General features: G+C 40.1%; 1 pseudogene across 1 annotated transcript; it reads left to right on the forward strand.

Annotated features, from left to right (window-relative positions):
- The first annotated feature begins 577 nt into the window (after window positions 1–577).
- Window positions 578–11637, forward strand: LOC308096114 (protein misato homolog 1-like; annotated as a pseudogene). Its single transcript has 14 exons — window positions 578–946; window positions 2958–3132; window positions 4345–4582; window positions 6103–6178; window positions 6534–6585; window positions 6777–6921; window positions 7099–7213; window positions 8148–8282; window positions 8486–8631; window positions 9784–9915; window positions 10129–10313; window positions 10462–10566; window positions 10685–10797; window positions 10940–11637. The product of its transcript is annotated as a protein misato homolog 1-like (transcript).
- Window positions 11638–16999: the final 5362 nt, after the last annotated feature.

A 16999-nucleotide genomic window follows, 5' to 3' on the forward strand; every position in this document is an offset into this window, starting at 1 on the left:
AAAATGCTTGCAGTTACTTACGGGTTGTGTTTTTTGGGGCTTGTTTCTAAAGTGTACATGCTTATTTAGGCTTGTTTCAAAATAATAATAATATTTAAACCAGTGGTTCTCAAATATTTTAATAAAAATGTTTTGTGCTGAGGGGAGCATTTGTGTTGTGTTAGAATGTTTTTAAAATGAATATTCAAAAATAATTGAAAATAACATATCTACAAGCTCACGATTCGACGCGTTGTGAGCTTGTAGATCGGCTATTTTCAAATAGCCGATTAAAAAGCGCTCATGTGACCTAAGTTGCTTCTTTTGGGCATGTTTTCCTAGACCCAGTTGCTTATTTCTCTCCCAAAACCTGGCAACACTGCTAGAAGCACCGCCACAGAGCCATAAAGAGAGTTCTGACACTAGCGTCGACTCCCATTGTAAGAATGGAATGCGGAAGTGCTCTGTCTATCCCAACGAGATAGTTCCAATGTTTGGAACTACAGCCCATAGGAGCCCGCTTTGCGGCGAGATCAAAGCGTGTCGTTACTCTCTTTTCTACACTCTGCACCGCCATATTGAATGTTTACCCTGCCATGCTGGGTTGTAGGCTGAGTTAAATACCATTATGTTAACATTAGCGATCAAAACCTTACATGTAAAGTAGCTCTTTGATTCCTTACATCCAGCTCCATAAAGTCTAACATTTTAGGTGATAAAAGGCGGATTATTAATCATTAGTTAGTTTAATAGCTCTCTAGTTTTGCTGTCCAGGCACCATGAAAATCAAACGACAAAAGCAAGCCAAGAAGAACATAAGCTTCTACAAATACAACTTTAACTTCAGGCAACCCTTTCAGATCCTCATCGACGGGACCTTCTGCCAAGCGGCTCTGAAGAACAAGATCCAGATCAAGGAGCAGCTGCCCAAGTACCTGATGGGAGAGGTGACACTCTGCACCACCAAGTGAGTATATAATATTATGTGTAAATACCTGATGGGAGAGGTGACACTCTGCACCACCAAGTGAGTATATAATAGCTCTGGTCCATAGCCTAGACAGTGGGGGAGAGGAACTCCACTGTCTAGGCTATGGACCAGAGCTATTATATGATATTATGTGTAAATACCTGATGGGAGAGGTGACACTCTGCACCACCAATAGCTCAATAAAGAACCTCTCACTCCGCTATACAGCTCCGAAGAACCTCATCTCGGAGCTGTATAGCGGAGTGAGAGGTTCTTTATTGAGCTACACCACCAAGTGAGTGGACTTGGACTTGTTGTCTGCTTTCATACTAGCCATGGTTCACATGACGCTTGTATACAAGCGTCATGGTGCCGAGTCCCCCTGGTCTAAAGTTGTGTTCGATTTTTTCACATTGCCATCTCTCACATAAACATAAACGTTCAGATTTCAAATATAAAGTGCTTACCACCGAGCCACGGATGTTACAAGGCGATGCGGACCGCGATGAGTACCCGTATCTCCCGTATTGTTCAATAAAAAGCATTTTAATCCCATCGCCGGCCATTTTCTCCAAATTGTCTCCGATACTTTCAACCATGCGACACTAATGGTTGGGAGGTGTATTGCACTCTGATACATTACAAAACAAAAAAAACAAAAAAAAAATGGCCGGCGATGGGATTAAAATGCTTTTTATTGAACAATACGGGAGATACGGGTACTCATCGCGGTCCGCATCGCCTTGTAACATCCGTGGCTCGGTGGTAAGCACTTTATATTTGAAATCTGAACGTTTATGTTTATGTGAGAGATGGCAATGTGAAAAAATCGAACACAACTTTAGACTAGGGGGACTCGGCACCATGACTGTCATGGTATGACAGTCATGTTTCAGGGCTACTTTCATACTAACAGTGGTGGAAAGTAACTAAGTACTGTACTTAAATAAAAAAAAATGTTTTTACTTTACTGGAGTATTTCCAATTTTCAGTACTTCTACTCCACTACATCTCAGAGGCAAATATTGTCCTTTTACTCCACTACAATTATTTGACATTTTGAATTCTGGACTTTTACTTGATACTTGATACTTTTCAGTAAAACTTTTGAGTACATTTTCCACCACTGCATAGTAAACATGGCTTAAAGGTGTACTAGTACGTGGTTTTCTTGGTTAACGTAAGTGTTAAATAGCTCTATATTCCGATACCAAGCAATCATTGTTGTGTTTGTTCAGTAACAAACATCCTGTCCCCACTACAGCTCTTTAGTAAACAGCAAATGGGTTTTCAGGTCGGACACCAATTTGATCCAGTCAGGAGAGAGAAAGGATACAGGATAGACAATTGAAATTGGAAGTGATGACACAAAGAAATGACCACACACAATTGAAACTGGAACACTAAAATCGAAGCTGATAACTGAAAACAAAACATTTTCACAAAAAACACTTAATAGGCTCTATGCACAGCAGCCACATTGGAAAGAAAGTGGACCTCTTCCTCACTTCCTTCACAGGTGTTACCAATGATACTAATGAAGGCTCTGTTCCTTGTAGCACAGTGGTTCTCAGACTTTTTAGTTTCAAGGACCCCATAACTCTGAGAATGTACAAATTACGGGTCCATTTGGTTCCATTTGTACACTATGGGTCCATTTGGTTCCATTTGTACACTCTCAGTTACACACCTGTAAGGGGCCATCTGGAATCCCCTCAAGGAACCATACTGTAAGGGTCCCTGGACCCCACTTTGAGACCCACTGGTGTAGCAGAGTGTCTCCAGTGAGCCAACATGCACAATATCAGCACCCTGACTCTGGTTGACCAGAATGGAACAGAGCCTTAATAGTATCATTGGCAACACCTGTGAAGGAAGTATGGAAGAGGCCCAATTTCTTTCCTATATGGCTGCTGTGCATAGAGCCTATAGTTATCTTAAAGTGTATCAATTAAACTCATGTCATTGTCATTGTAGCATAATTGTTTCAATCTCTCATGCACTACAGTTGTGCACTGAAGGAACTGGAGACTCTGGGAAAGGAACTGTACGGGGCCAAAATGATCCTCCAGAGGTTTCAGGTCAGGAACTGTCGTCACCTCAAGGTTCCCGTTCCTGCCTCGCAGTGCCTGCTCTCCATGTTAGAAGACACAAACCCACACCACTACTTTGTTGCTACACAGGTTTGTATAATTTCACAATTAATTTAAGGTTTATTCTCTTTAGCACTTGTATAAGAGGATATGAAGAACTTTCAGGCTTTGTATGTACCTTTAAAATAATCGAATATAACATCTTCTCTTCAGGGAATACAAAAAATTCTGTCTTACTTTCGGGACTGAAATTAGGCGGCATTAGAGTACTACGTTTGTTTTTAGGCATTTAGCCTATGTACTTATACACACCAAACAGTGATGTAAAACAAGTACAGCAGCAGAATAACCTTCTGTTCCTACAGTAGCTTGCTGAAATGTACAATGAGCATCAGAGCTGTAGTACCCACTATCCAGACAAAGTTGACAAAAATTGAATTGAAAAATTGAATTGAATGACATTTTTAGCCACACACTTCTTCTTCTCATGCCTTAGTTTAACCCATTAAGACCTGAGGCCGATTCTACAAATGTCTTCTAAATCCTAACAGTTTTTCAGAACGTATGTTGCAATATCAGTGGTGCTCCAACTTTTTCAAAATTATAATTCCAAAATGATATGTATTTGGCCGCTGACCCTCATCTCAAAATATTTTGTTCCAGGGACCCCCAGAAGCAAAGATTTGAGTTAAAAATGTTCGCTTCATATATAAAAAAATATATATTTGGGCCAATTTTCTCAATTTTTTAAATAGAGGCTATGAGCGTGACATCATCGTACCCGGATGTTATGCAGGAATGCCTACTGAGTGGGAAAAAAAACGTCCAATCTGATTGTATTAAACAACGTTAAACACACCAACATGGCAGCTGTACGGAAAGCTTGAATCATCCTGTTTCTATCTGCAAAGTTTTTGTTTCATAAAAATCCACGTAGGTCACATAGACATGTTATGAGCTACTTTCTGTCAATAAATTCCGTGCAGGTGATTCTTTTTCTAAGTGTCAAGAGTTTGGAAGCGCTCGTTTTCAATAGCGCAATGTCCTGCTGCCTCCTGCATTATGTGCAATTTAGAAACAGGTGGTACGCAGGACCGTTGAGTGATTTCCAACGAGCGCTTCCAACGCTCCATACTGCTCAATGTTTTCAGTCTGGATGAGGGTGGGCGTGTCCCGGTGGAAAAGTGATGCATGTGCATACTCTATAGCCAAAGTATATAAAATGATTGTGATGCTATATTAACTACTTTTGCTGGGGACCGTGTGTGTGTGTGTGTGTGTGTGTGTGTGTGTCACAATAAGCCTAAACAGGCTGGTGAGGAAGGCTGGCTCTGTCGTTGGGGCCACACAAGACGGGGTGGTGAAGGTGCGTGTACAGAGGAAGCTGGAGGCCATGGGGCCAACCACTCCCACACCATCCACATGGAGATTGAAGAGCGAGTGAGCGATAGGAAGGACTTATTCCTCTACCAGCCTGAGGCTGGAGGAGCTTCGTCAGTCCTTTGTGCCGTTTGCTATGAGAACGATTATATATAATGAGGTACGCAAAGGGCAACGGTATCTGACTCTGTTACTTTGTTGCATTGTTGTGTGACTATTGTAACATCCAATCTGTCACCTGTAACGTTACCTGTGGTCTGTGCTGATGTCATAACTATAGGCTTACCATGCTACTCTTTTTCACATTCTGCATCAGGCAGGAGGATTGTATATAGAGTGTATACGTCTGTATACTTATATACTGTATTTATTGACGGTGTCACTTGTTCTGCACCAGACAGGATGAATGTATAGGGTGTATACATCAGTATACTTTATTCATATTTGTCTGACGGTGTCTTTATTGGGATGTTATTCGTCTGTACCTATTGTACTTCTTTGCCCTGTATCTGTAACTTTTACTGCTGCGCTGTCTCTGGTGCCTGAATTTCTTCCACAAGATCAATATTTATCTACATCATGGCAAAAACATTATTCGTGGTGCTGCGTTCACATGGGCAGATACAAAGATACATGCTACCATTAATTTCCAATGGAAGCCAGCGACATGAAGATACAAAGCAACATCCGACGTTTGCAGCTGCTACAAAAGATACAAAGATACAAAGATACAAATTGAAGTTGAGCTGGGTTCAACTTCCAGATACAAAGATACAAAACTACAACTGTAGCTCCGATGACGCAGGGAAGAGATGACGTAAACGACAGTGTTGAACAACACGGATACAGAGCGACAAATATGCTGTGTGACTTTGTATCTGCCCGTGTGAATCTGTGTCGTTCAGTGTGACAGGATAAAGGACAGCCTTCTTCAAGCTGATGCACAGTCGTGCATCAGTGTCGTAGGCTATGAGTTCTGCCGATTTTGTGCCATGTGCCATGGTCGTTAAGTGTGCTTCTACCATAACCAGACAAACTACTGCAACAATTATTTTACATGTTTCATGTTTTAAAGCTCAGGAATCAAACACTACAGTATCTGCTAGTCTAAGTGTACACAGTTTTGTGTAAAAAATATCTGGAGATATTTCCACTGCCCTTTGGAGAATCATCAATCCAAGTCTGAGTCTAAATCTTCCTCCATTTATTTGTTTTTTCTTGTTTTGTTTTATTCAAGGTAAATATTGCCCCAACATATGTCAGCTGACATACTGTAGGTTGTAGTTTCATCACACACAAACGGGTAGACTCAATTCAATAATTGGCACAGTGTGAAAGATTTTAGCATGGTCAAAAATGGACAGGCGTTTGATTCATAATGTCTGTATATGTCAGAATATTATTTGGCTGCTTAGAGGATACCAACAACTAAATATAGTATAAATGAATATTTCTTTTTCTTTTTCCTGTCCCATGTGATATAATTTGTGAACCACATTTCACAAACGGTACTCAAAAACCCCTTTAATCTCAAAAACCCTTTTATTGTCAATTTCAAATATATTGAATATTCCTCCCATTACAAAAATATGAAAATATTTAACATTTTGGTCTAAGTATCTTTGCATAACAAGTTATTGGTTCTTTGTATTCAATATGAAAATGTGCTCCACTTGGCAGGGAGGGAAAAATGATGCTGCACAAAGAGACTCCCACGACAAAGAACCCCTTCCTCCAAGACCTGGACAAACTAGATGTGAGTATTTATAATGAGATGTAAATCCTGTGCATTACGATATGTTATTTAAATTGATCTTATGACACAATGCTTGTAAATAGTCTTTTGAAAATGAAAAAAGAAAAGAGGTTCCGTCTTCTGTGACATCGACATGTAATTATTTTCAAAAGAAAGGACGGTTATGTTTCAGACAGCTCTGAGAGCATAGCGTTTGTTTATTATTCATTCCATCACTGGGAACAAAAAGAGTCCTAAGATTAAAGGACAGGGCTTTGTTTTTCATCCACTTACAACTTTCATGTGCATAGTACTGAACTTGAATCATGAAAACATCCTCATTCAATCTTATTTTGACGTCTATCTTTCTTTTCAGAAGGGGGAGGTATTTGCTGATTTTGCCTCCGAGTCTCACCCTCAGTGCTCAGGTAATAGAACGATCCAATAATTTTCTCAACTCCTAATCAGCAATTTTCTCTTAAATATGTATTTATATTATTTTTATGGGCAATTGTTTGAACTTTGCATGTGATATGTAAATGCAGTTTATGGTGTTCCCTTCTGCGTGTAATTAAAAGTAACCAGAGATCATTCATAAAACTCCTGTTGTCAACTGCAGTGAGCATGGCTACTGTGAACGACCATCTGGAGCGTTTACAGAACACCTACAGGCTGGAGGGCACTGTGAGGGTATGGTCTGACTTCCTCAGGATCCACCTGCACCCTCGCACCATCTCCGTCATCCACCAGTACAACCATGATGGGTGAGGGGCAGCGCCGATCCACTTTACACACATTCTTGGAGGAGCGATGTGGGACTATTTGGGATGTCCAGATTATGTTAAAGAGTTATCTGGTGCACCATAGTTCATTATATTCAGTTTCATGATATACATGCCATGTCAGAGTCTCAACAACAGTGTGCATGTGTGGATGTCCAGGGAGACTCACCGTCTGGAAGCGTTTGGCCAGGGAGAGGCACTGCTCCAGGGATCTGTGTTGGAAGAGCTGGAGGACAGACTGCACTTCTTTGTGGAGGAATGTGATCATCTTCAGGTAACTACAATACATACACACTTAAACTCTACTCATTGTTTTGATTTAGATTTTAAATAGTTTCATTGTACACACTCTCAATTTACAATTTACCTCCACCTCTCATTTCACACACGCACACGCACACAAAATTTGTTTGCAAACTTAGGTGTATCATTTGCCACATTGACACTGGTTTGTAAATCGATTGAGCATTCATCATTTGATGAAGTTATAGCTATAGTTATATAAGCTAACATAGATTCTTGCTCCTGGCTCCCCCCCCCCCCCCCCCTCTTCTTTTCCTTTCTTACTGAAAACAACAAAAACAATGGCGCTAGCACAAAAACTAATTTCCCCCACTTCATTTCACCTGTAAACCTAAAGGAACATTTGTAGGTAATACATTTTTAGGGGTAGCTTTATTTTGAAAAGTGTTGGTTTATTTTATTTTTTCAGGTTTGTTTTTTTTCAAGGTGCAGGGAAAAAAACTAGTTGGTGAATTGAGTTTTATTTTATTTTATTCGTCCACATTTGTTTTTCACAAACTTCACAAACTAATTCACTAACTTTGTTTTTTGTAAAGCTACTCCTATTTTTTTTTTACCTACAAATGTCCCTTTAGGGGCTCTGTATAAACCTGTGATGAGACAAAGTGGATTCTAGACACTTGCATGAGCGCATTAATATCAAATGTGATCATATGCATGTTCTATTATAGGTGCATTACACTGAAGATTATAGAGGAACTTGGGTTAAGTCGGGTACACATCCAATTACTACTGTATCTACTTTATTTCAAGTGCATTTGTGATGTTGACCAAAAACGGGAACATATTTACTCACTAGTGAAAGTACTCTTATCATTTCTTCCTTCTGTCCTTTTCTTCATTCCCTTCTTTCTTTTCCCATTACTTCCATCTCTTCCTCTTCCTGCATCCCTTGTTTCTATCAGGGGTTCCAGGTGCTGTGTGACTTGGCCGATGGCTTTTCCGGCCTGGGATCAAAGGTCACAGAAATGCTGCAGGACCCATATGGTGGGAGAGGTATCCTAACCTGGGGGCTGGCACCTGTCAGCCACCCAGATTCGGTGAGTAATGAGAAACGTTCTATGGTAGCTATCTGCAAAACTCCCCAAGATTACAGTTTTGTTCATTGTCTAACCCTGTCATTTAACCCAGAGGTAGTTTATCGTTCTTTTATCTATTTTTTTTTTGTAAAAGCACCATTTCTTTTTATACTGCTGCAACAAACAAGGCTTATTTTGTAATGCTATTGCTTCTGTTGATTCAGACTCCAATGAAGGACCTCTACCACCTGATGAACTGTGCATTAGGGACAGTGCATATGGCCAGGCACAGTTCTTTCTTATGACCTTGAGGGGTGGGCTGGGCAGACGACCCACCTCTCCCATGGCCTTTCCTCATCTAAACTACAATGTGAGTCTCACTTATCAGTTTCTCTCTCTCCAGACTGTTTTCTTAGTTTTGTTTTGCACCCTGTCCATCCATGAGTGTGTGTGTGTGTGTGTGTGTGTGTCCGTGTGTCCGTGTGTCTGTCTGCGAGCAGCTAATCTCCGGCACCGTGTTGGCCTGGTTGCAGCGAAACTGTGCACACACACTCCCTGGATGCCAGAGCAGAACCTCTGCCCCAAATGTTTCACATGGGCCTGTTGTAGCGTCACCAGGAGGCCGATTTTTGCAAAACAAATTTTTTAACAGTACTCCTACAGATTTTGTCCAAACACACGTAAATCGGTACACAGCAGTATCTCTATAGTCATTAAACGAACAGATTTTTTAAAACTGATTATTTCAGATTTTTTTAACTGTTTTTTTCCAGATATTCCATATTCTATCCTGATTGGCTAAGATTGTCTTCCAAAGTTTGCAGTAGTGCTCCATTTTGAACAAAATGCCACAAATCCTGAACACAGCTTGTGATTTCCCTGAAATTTTGCATGCACATTCCCACTAGGCCGAGGAAGAAAAGCCACTTGAATTTTCAAATCAGCCTTATGGTGGCGCTATAACAGGCCGATTTGCTTTTTTACCTATAACTTCACCGATTTGCATAAAACTTTGTATGCTTACTCCCTAGAGGCCAAGGAAAAACCTTTGCCCTGCATTTTTCACATCTGCCTTTTATAGCGCCACCAGGAGGCCGACTTATGTAAAACATTTTTTTAATATTATTTCAGATTTTATCCACATTTCACGCACATCGGTACACATGATCTCTTTAGTGATAAAGACGAACATGCTGGATTTTTCATATGCCATCCTGATCGGCTAAGATTGACATCTAAAGTTTGCAGGAGTGGCCCGTTTTGAACAAAATGCCTCAAATCATGAACGCAGCGTCCGATTGCGGTGAAACTTGCGTTTACATTGCCCTATTATAGTGCCACCAGGACTGTCCAACGCAATTGAACTCGGGCGGTGTGGGGGGCGAGTGTTTTAATCCTTTGCCATCCAGACACCCCCTGCCTGCCATTCCTAATTGCCAGTTTACCATAGAGATTTTCCAGTTTTATTTGATTTATCAATTGATCTATGTCTAAGTACATCTTTATATTTCCTTTGTGCCAGCCCTTACTGTGGTACCACAGCAGCGCTGTCCTGGCTCTAGGTCTGGATGCCCTTACTGTATCCTACAGGCTGAGGAACAACACTGTCCCCATGTGGCAAGTGGCAGATGCGCTGGCCTCGTCCGGGAGAAAGGTGACTTCATGCTCTCATATGAACACAATAGTTTCTTTCTATGTTGTTTTATAATGTAGCTTACCTGTCCTAGCACCACTGGACTTAAGGTTTTAGGGTCATCATATGTGATCATCATCAATGTTAAATAAATGTGATTGTCCTCTATGAGGTTTCCTACATACCATGCAAGAGGCTTTTAGCTTGTGCTCAGTGAGGTAATGTTAATTTCAGGTGGTGGCTGCGTATGGTGCCGTTCCCTTTCCCATGATGCACGGCAGCTGTCTCCCTGATGCCTTGACATCCTGTGCTGATGCACTACCATGGAAACCCTTATCAGCTTGCCCGGAACTTGGTGATGGTCGATGTTACGGCCAGATGGTAACACTCAAGGGCTTGGAGGGACAGAGCCTGGTCAGGTCAGCATCTTCCCCAAATGAATGAATACATGACTGTTGATTTTCTTTCTGCCATAAAACGTAACATAGCCCAGATAAGCATCTTCCACGTGACTTTTGTAATACTTGATGAAAAAACAACTACAAAAACTACGATCCATGCTATCAGGTCTCTGGAACCAGGAACCCAGCCACGCACTCCCCTGTACAGCCTTAACCGTGGGGAAGATGTCCTTGAAGACTACATCAGATCCTTCTATCCTACCACACCTCTGTGAGTTCCCCATTCACACACACACACACACAACAGATAACTACTATTTTGTATGTAACTACTACTGATTGACGGTTTCTGCTCTTGTCTTTTTGCCTCTCTCTCCTTTGCTGTACAGGGCATTGCATCTGGTGTCAGCCCCCAGCAAACTGACACCTCCTTTCCCACACATATGCAGCCAGTCTCTTGGTGAGCAGGGCTTATTACAGAGTCAGGCCCCTCCCCATGGCTGTGAGTATACAGTGATTTCAATCGTTGTTTTGGCATTTTTTTCTGAACAAAACCGATTCTGATTCATTTCTTTCAAGTGGAGCCTCTGTGATTTTTGCCTTCCTTTCTTGAACTTCTGTTTCTCTTTCTTCATTGTGTGCAGCCTCAGCACCAGTAGTCTCTTCCCTGCCCATCCTGACCTCCCTCCAGTCAAGCCCCGCGGTCGGCCAATGGCTGTCAGATATGCACCGCGGTGTCAGCACCCTTAACATTGGCCGTGTGGCCCCCAGCTTCCTCTCACAAGGACCTGAAATGGCTGACTACCTGGAGGCTCTGGAGGAGCTGCGTCTCCTGGCCCGATGTTACCGGGATGACAGCGGTGGAGTGTTACGCTCTTCTTCGGAGGAGGATGATGATGATAACTGACAATGACGTTATTATGAGAGTCTGTGTTTAGAAGAGTTCCATGCACTCCATAGTCATGTGGATAGACTGATGTCCACTGACATATATACAGTATGTCAGCCCAACAGCTGTGTATTCACCCTGCCGATCAACATATGCACCTTTCATACATAGTGAGAAGAAAAAGAGCTGTACTTCTTCTGGTTTGGATGAGGACACAAAGTCACAGAATGAGGTGAAACGGTTAGTAGATTGCACATTAACCAGAAGAAAGAAGCCCGTCTCGTTAAGATGTAAAAAAAAAACATTAGCCCACAGTAAATCTGTTAATTTAACACAGAGTGTGAGAATGCCATTTCCATTTTTACACTCTAGTTAAATTAACAATGAGGATTTTACAGTGCACAAGGAACTGTTATGTTTCTTAATGTGTAATTAAATGTTATTTTATACTAAGTGCTTTTGTTTTCAAAAAGTACATCATTACAATATCTAATACCTGTCTTGAAGACATCAAAGCCGTTGTTTAGTGCCAAGAAGTTGTTGAAAGAACGCTTTTTCATTTATTTTACTTAAACCGGTTGATATGGACCTATAATTGTTCATCAGGGATGTGTATAGAATATTGTAATTTAAGAGTGGCTTGATGACTCCGTTTTCCTTTTGGAAAAGCTTGTTGGCCGAATATCAAGGCTGCAGGAGGAGGATTTCAAATGTTGCATAATGTACTCCAGGTTTTTATGGGGAGATAGAGGACTCACTCATTCAGACACTACATGACATTGGAGCATCCCATTGGTGCAGCTCTGCACTCTTTTGGGAGGGAGGGGGTCATTGGCAGAATCTTAAGTTTAGTTATGCCTGGCAATGAAGAACAGATATAGAGTAGGGGTTAGTTGTTCCTGTTAGGAGGGGAGGTCTGCTGCCTCCTGTAGATAGTCAGGGCCGGTGTAGCTGCTACCGCTCCTTGTGTGTTGCTTCTCATCGTCTGGTGTGACATTGACACCCGACTCAGTTCTGTCCATGCCGTCCAGCAAAGCTAGTTCCCCAGGGAAATGGCTTTAAAGTAGCATGAAGTTGCATAGGTGTAAACTGGCCTTAAGCCTTTGTAGCACAAGCGATATGACAGGGGTTTATAAGCTGAAGGTTTAGGTTTCCAAGCTGGTAAGGAACATTTTCACACTAAACTCTAAAAGATCCTCTCTAAACTCTATAAAGTTAACTATTTTCAATGCTGTGGCATGAGAGCTATGCCCGTGGTGTGTAAACCAAAGGTTTGGGGTTCAAGACCAGAGTTTGGCAAATTTTCACTCTCCATCTAAATTCTACAAGGTTAAGTATTTTTTTCTCACTTGCATCTTCCATGCTTCCGTGGCATGAGAGCTATGTCCAATTGTCCATGATTTGTAAACCAAAGGTTTGGGGTTCAATTCCACCATTTGGCAGATTTTCACTCTCCATCCTCTACAAGGTTAACGATTTTGTTCTCACTATTACCTTCCATGTTTCTGTGGCACGAGAGTTATGTCTATCAATTGTAAACTAAAGGTTTGGGATTCAAAAACAGACATCTAATCCAAATAAAGGATCAATCAAATGCCACAATAAACTAGAACAGGAGTCAAACAAAACTATTAATATGAAACACTGGGAGAAAAAAAATACTAAAAGGAAATCTAAAAAAATGAAATGCTTTAAAAAAAAAATACAAATAATAAAATGAAATTCTAATGTCACTTTGCTTAATATGTAAATGTCTTAAGGTAGTAGTATGGAGTATGGAGGCAGGCTGCCTCCATACTCCTCGCCTTACAAAGCCCAAAAATAAAGATTCACCGGGAACAAGATTCAAACCCACGACCTTCAAATTGAAAAATCTCTCCTTTAACGTTGCACCACCAGGCCTTCCACTCTAAAGTGATGTTTGAGGTTATATTTAAGGTCGAAGGGAGAGGTGGCAAGTCAAAAGATGAAAATCCACAGAAAACACCTCTCCCCTACAGAATGACTGTATCTACAGATACATCCACTGATGATCAGGGTTCATCATTGACACAACTGAGATTTAGGATATTGTTTAAAAACATCTGTTGGAAAACTTGTACTCTGCACCCATATTTACTTTTTCATTAGAGAAGATTAGTTTTAGCCTTAGTAATGTCATAACAATTCATACCAATTATTGTCATATATTAATAATTTCTTAGTTTTAGATGACCTAAACTATAGCAGTTTTAATGACTCGGAACTAATAAAGTACATTCATTGGCTGTTATTGTCAAGTTATATTAACAATGTTGTATTATGACCACAGTTCCTCTTTGAATAGCTGTCAATTTGAGTAAATACCACTGTACACTCGTGGCATGCAGCATATCAAATCAATGATCAATTAAAGGCAGAGCCCCATACTTATACATAGCATTGATTTGTTTTGTGGTATTCTAGTGACTTTGGGATAACAGATTAAGTCAACTGAATCCAACCACTTTACACCAATGTATGTGTACATTGCAATTAAGATCAATCACTTAAAGGTAGGGTAAGTGATATTTTTGGGTTAAAACAAAAAGTATTTTGTCCAAAGGTTAAAGCACGATATTCTGATAGTAATCATTGCTATAGAGTGTTTGTTCATTAACAGGAGTCTCCCCGTCTCTCTAGCTCTTTAATAAACAAAAAATACATTTTCCGGTAGGTGTCAAAATCTCAGCCAATCAGGAGAAAATACCAATTTTTAAGCTTCATTTTTATAGTGTTCCAGTTCCAATTTTGCCTGCTCATTTCTTAGTGTCATCACTTCCAATTTCACTTGTTTAATCTATATCCTGATTGAGTTCTCTATCCTGATTGGATAAAATTGGAAATGAAACTGAAACGAAAATGCATTTTCTGTTTTATAAAGAGCTGGAGAGACAAGGAGACTCCTTTTACTGAACAAACACTCTATAGCAATGAGTACTATCAGAATATAGAGCTATTTAACACTTATTTTAACCAAAGAAAATCACTTACCCTACCTTTAAATACAAAAATAGATCACAATTTAGGCTAATGGGAACAAAGCATTAGACTATGACATAATGTATGACTCTTTTTAACAACAGTACTATATGACATTTCTTTTCTTTTTTTAACTACAGTATTGTATGACTTAATTTTTATTGTCATCATACCGAGGTACAAAAAAATCTTGGTTAGTGTCATAATTTATGTTCTCTTTCTACTCTCTCTTGATCTGTCTGTCTGTCTCTCTCATCCATAATAACACTTAAGTAAAGGTAAGTCATTACATCTTGTGCAGCATCGTGTATCTCAGACAAATACAAAGGATGCTTCCCAATGAGGGTAAAACTATAATAAAACCGTTTGTTGCGCCTCTCTTCAAGAGAACAATACCATAAAGTGCAGTCATATTTAGATCCCATAATAAATCTGATAGTGTTACTGAGAGTAACACTGCCTCCAATACCTTTTCCTACAACCTAAATGGAAACTGGACTGAACTTGTCAATGAGGAATTTAAAATTGACTTTAATAGTTTTGTCATACTTCCACCATGTCTTTCAAATATATTTCATGAATAAATGTACATAATGTGTAGGCTGCCCTTCTTAATTAGCCTATATAGACATCAATACAAGCTGGCAAGAGGTCGAGGCTGTCAGTTCTCCGAGTCACCACTAGATGGAAGCGTTGGCCTAAAAGTGAAAGAGTGTATTTGATCCTATCCTGGTCAGCCAATGACACTCAGAATAGGTAACCTAGCTAGGGTTCGTGTGGTTTAAATGGAGGTCAACTCAGGGCCCAGCATGTACTGTTGGTGGTGTTGCTGGTGTGTGCTCCAGGAATTGTCCTCGTATCCTCTCACAACTTTGTGTCCTTCCCTTTGTCTCCCTCTCTCAACCTTATTTATCTCCCAATTTATTTCACCCCTCCCACCCCCTCCATGTTGCCCTCATTCCCTCAGCCCCCTTCACCTTTTCTCTCTTACGTTCCTTTCCTCTTCTACCTATTTAAAACCCCACCCTTATTTCTAAAGTGATTGTAGTCTTTTTGCAGCCTGTCTTCTTAACTTCCTCTAAATGGATTAATCTTTGTCTATCATTCTCTGCGTTCAGTTTCAGTTTGACAGAAATACCTACACTGTTCTGTGTGTGTGTGTGTGTGTGTGTGTGTGTGTGTGTGTGTGTGTGTGTGTGTGTGTGTGTGTGTGATAGAGAAATACATAAACGCCTATAGCCACTTAGTTCAGTGTCCATGTTGTACACAAGTCTCGATTATCTAAGCGCCACTATATAAGGGAGACCAACAGCAGGTGTCAAGTTGTTAATAATATCTTCAGATTCTAACCATTCAAACAGGTTATTCTGTGAATTATCATTCTCCATAATAAGAGAGACTAGTAGGCAGTGGTGAAAAAATAACTATTTTTTTTTACTTAAGTAAAAGTATCAATACTGCAATGTAGAAATACTCTATTACAATTACAAGAATTCAAAACGTACTTGAGTAAAAGTACAAAAGTATTGGTGTCAAAAATGGTAGAAGCCTACTCATTATGCAGAATGTTCCATTTCGCAAGTTTTTAAAATGTATTAAAATCCTTGGAAAATAGCAGATGTACAAGCTCACAAGGTGTCGCTGCATTGTGAGCTTGTAGGTTGGCTATTTTCAAATAGCCAAAGTATATAGGGCTGAAGTGGTTAATGTATGTTTTGTAGTAATAATCAAAATCTGCAAAGTAACTAACTAAAATACTTCAAAATTGTACTTAAGTACAGTAATTGAGTAAATGTACTTAGTTACTTTAGTTTACACCACTGGAAATCTGTACATTACAACTGCGTGTGTGTGTGTTTGCACTGTGTGTATTTTAGACTTGATGTACTGTAGCCTTTGAAGAGGAATTTGTGGACGTATTAAACTGCATTTAATAATAGTTATTATTAAATCATTTTGATCTTTTTAATCATGACAACAAGTTTGTGCGCAAAGACAATTATGTAGATTTAATATAATATAAATTCTTGTTTGTATTTTATTTTTGCCGTTTTACCCTACTACTGTATTGTGTCAATAACATTGTTAAATAAAGTTAAACCCTTTAAAATGCCACGGTTTCGCCGTGTGCGGGAAAGTAGCTGATCTACAAGCTCACGACGTGAGTCTGACGTGTGGCTTTGTGAGCTTGTAGATCGGCTATTTTCCCCACACGCTGCACCGCGCGCACCTTCGAACGTCGCGATGTGCATTCCTTCAACCAATGAGCGGCGTGCTTTCCACGGGAGGCCGGCCAATCAGAGGAGGCGCTCGCGGTCTGTGGACGTTAGCTAGCAGACAGCAGAGAAAGTAAACCAGTCAGTGTTTGTTAATCTAACGAAGAGCATCTGACTCACTACTGCGGTAGATAACTGAAGACTAGAGACATCAACAGAGATTTATTATCGGTTGCGTTCAGAATTGAACTGTTTTTATCGTCTTCATCGGTGGAGTTTGAGATTTATTGTTAGTTGTATTCAGAATTTAACGGTTTTATCGTCTTTTCGGTGGAGTTCAGCGTTATGGTGAGTACAATAATTATGAAAATATAACTAGAGTTAAGCTAGTTATTCTTCCGTTAGGCTAAACGTTAACATGTCGCTCGCCGAACTGATCTTCCCAGTTTATAACGGACGCTTTGTCAGCTTGAGTATCTGTTTTGGCTGCTGTTTGCTCATGTTTGTTGGTTGTTCAACGGCTTTTAAACGTTGGTTGGTGAGTGAATTTTGAATGTTGTGAACGTTGGTGAAGTGTGTTTTGAACCTTAAACGTAACT

The sequence above is a fragment of the Gymnoscopelus braueri genome (genome assembly GCF_963280865.1).
Source record: "Gymnoscopelus braueri genome assembly, chromosome: 11".
NCBI classification, from domain to species: domain Eukaryota; kingdom Metazoa; phylum Chordata; class Actinopteri; order Myctophiformes; family Myctophidae; genus Gymnoscopelus; species Gymnoscopelus braueri.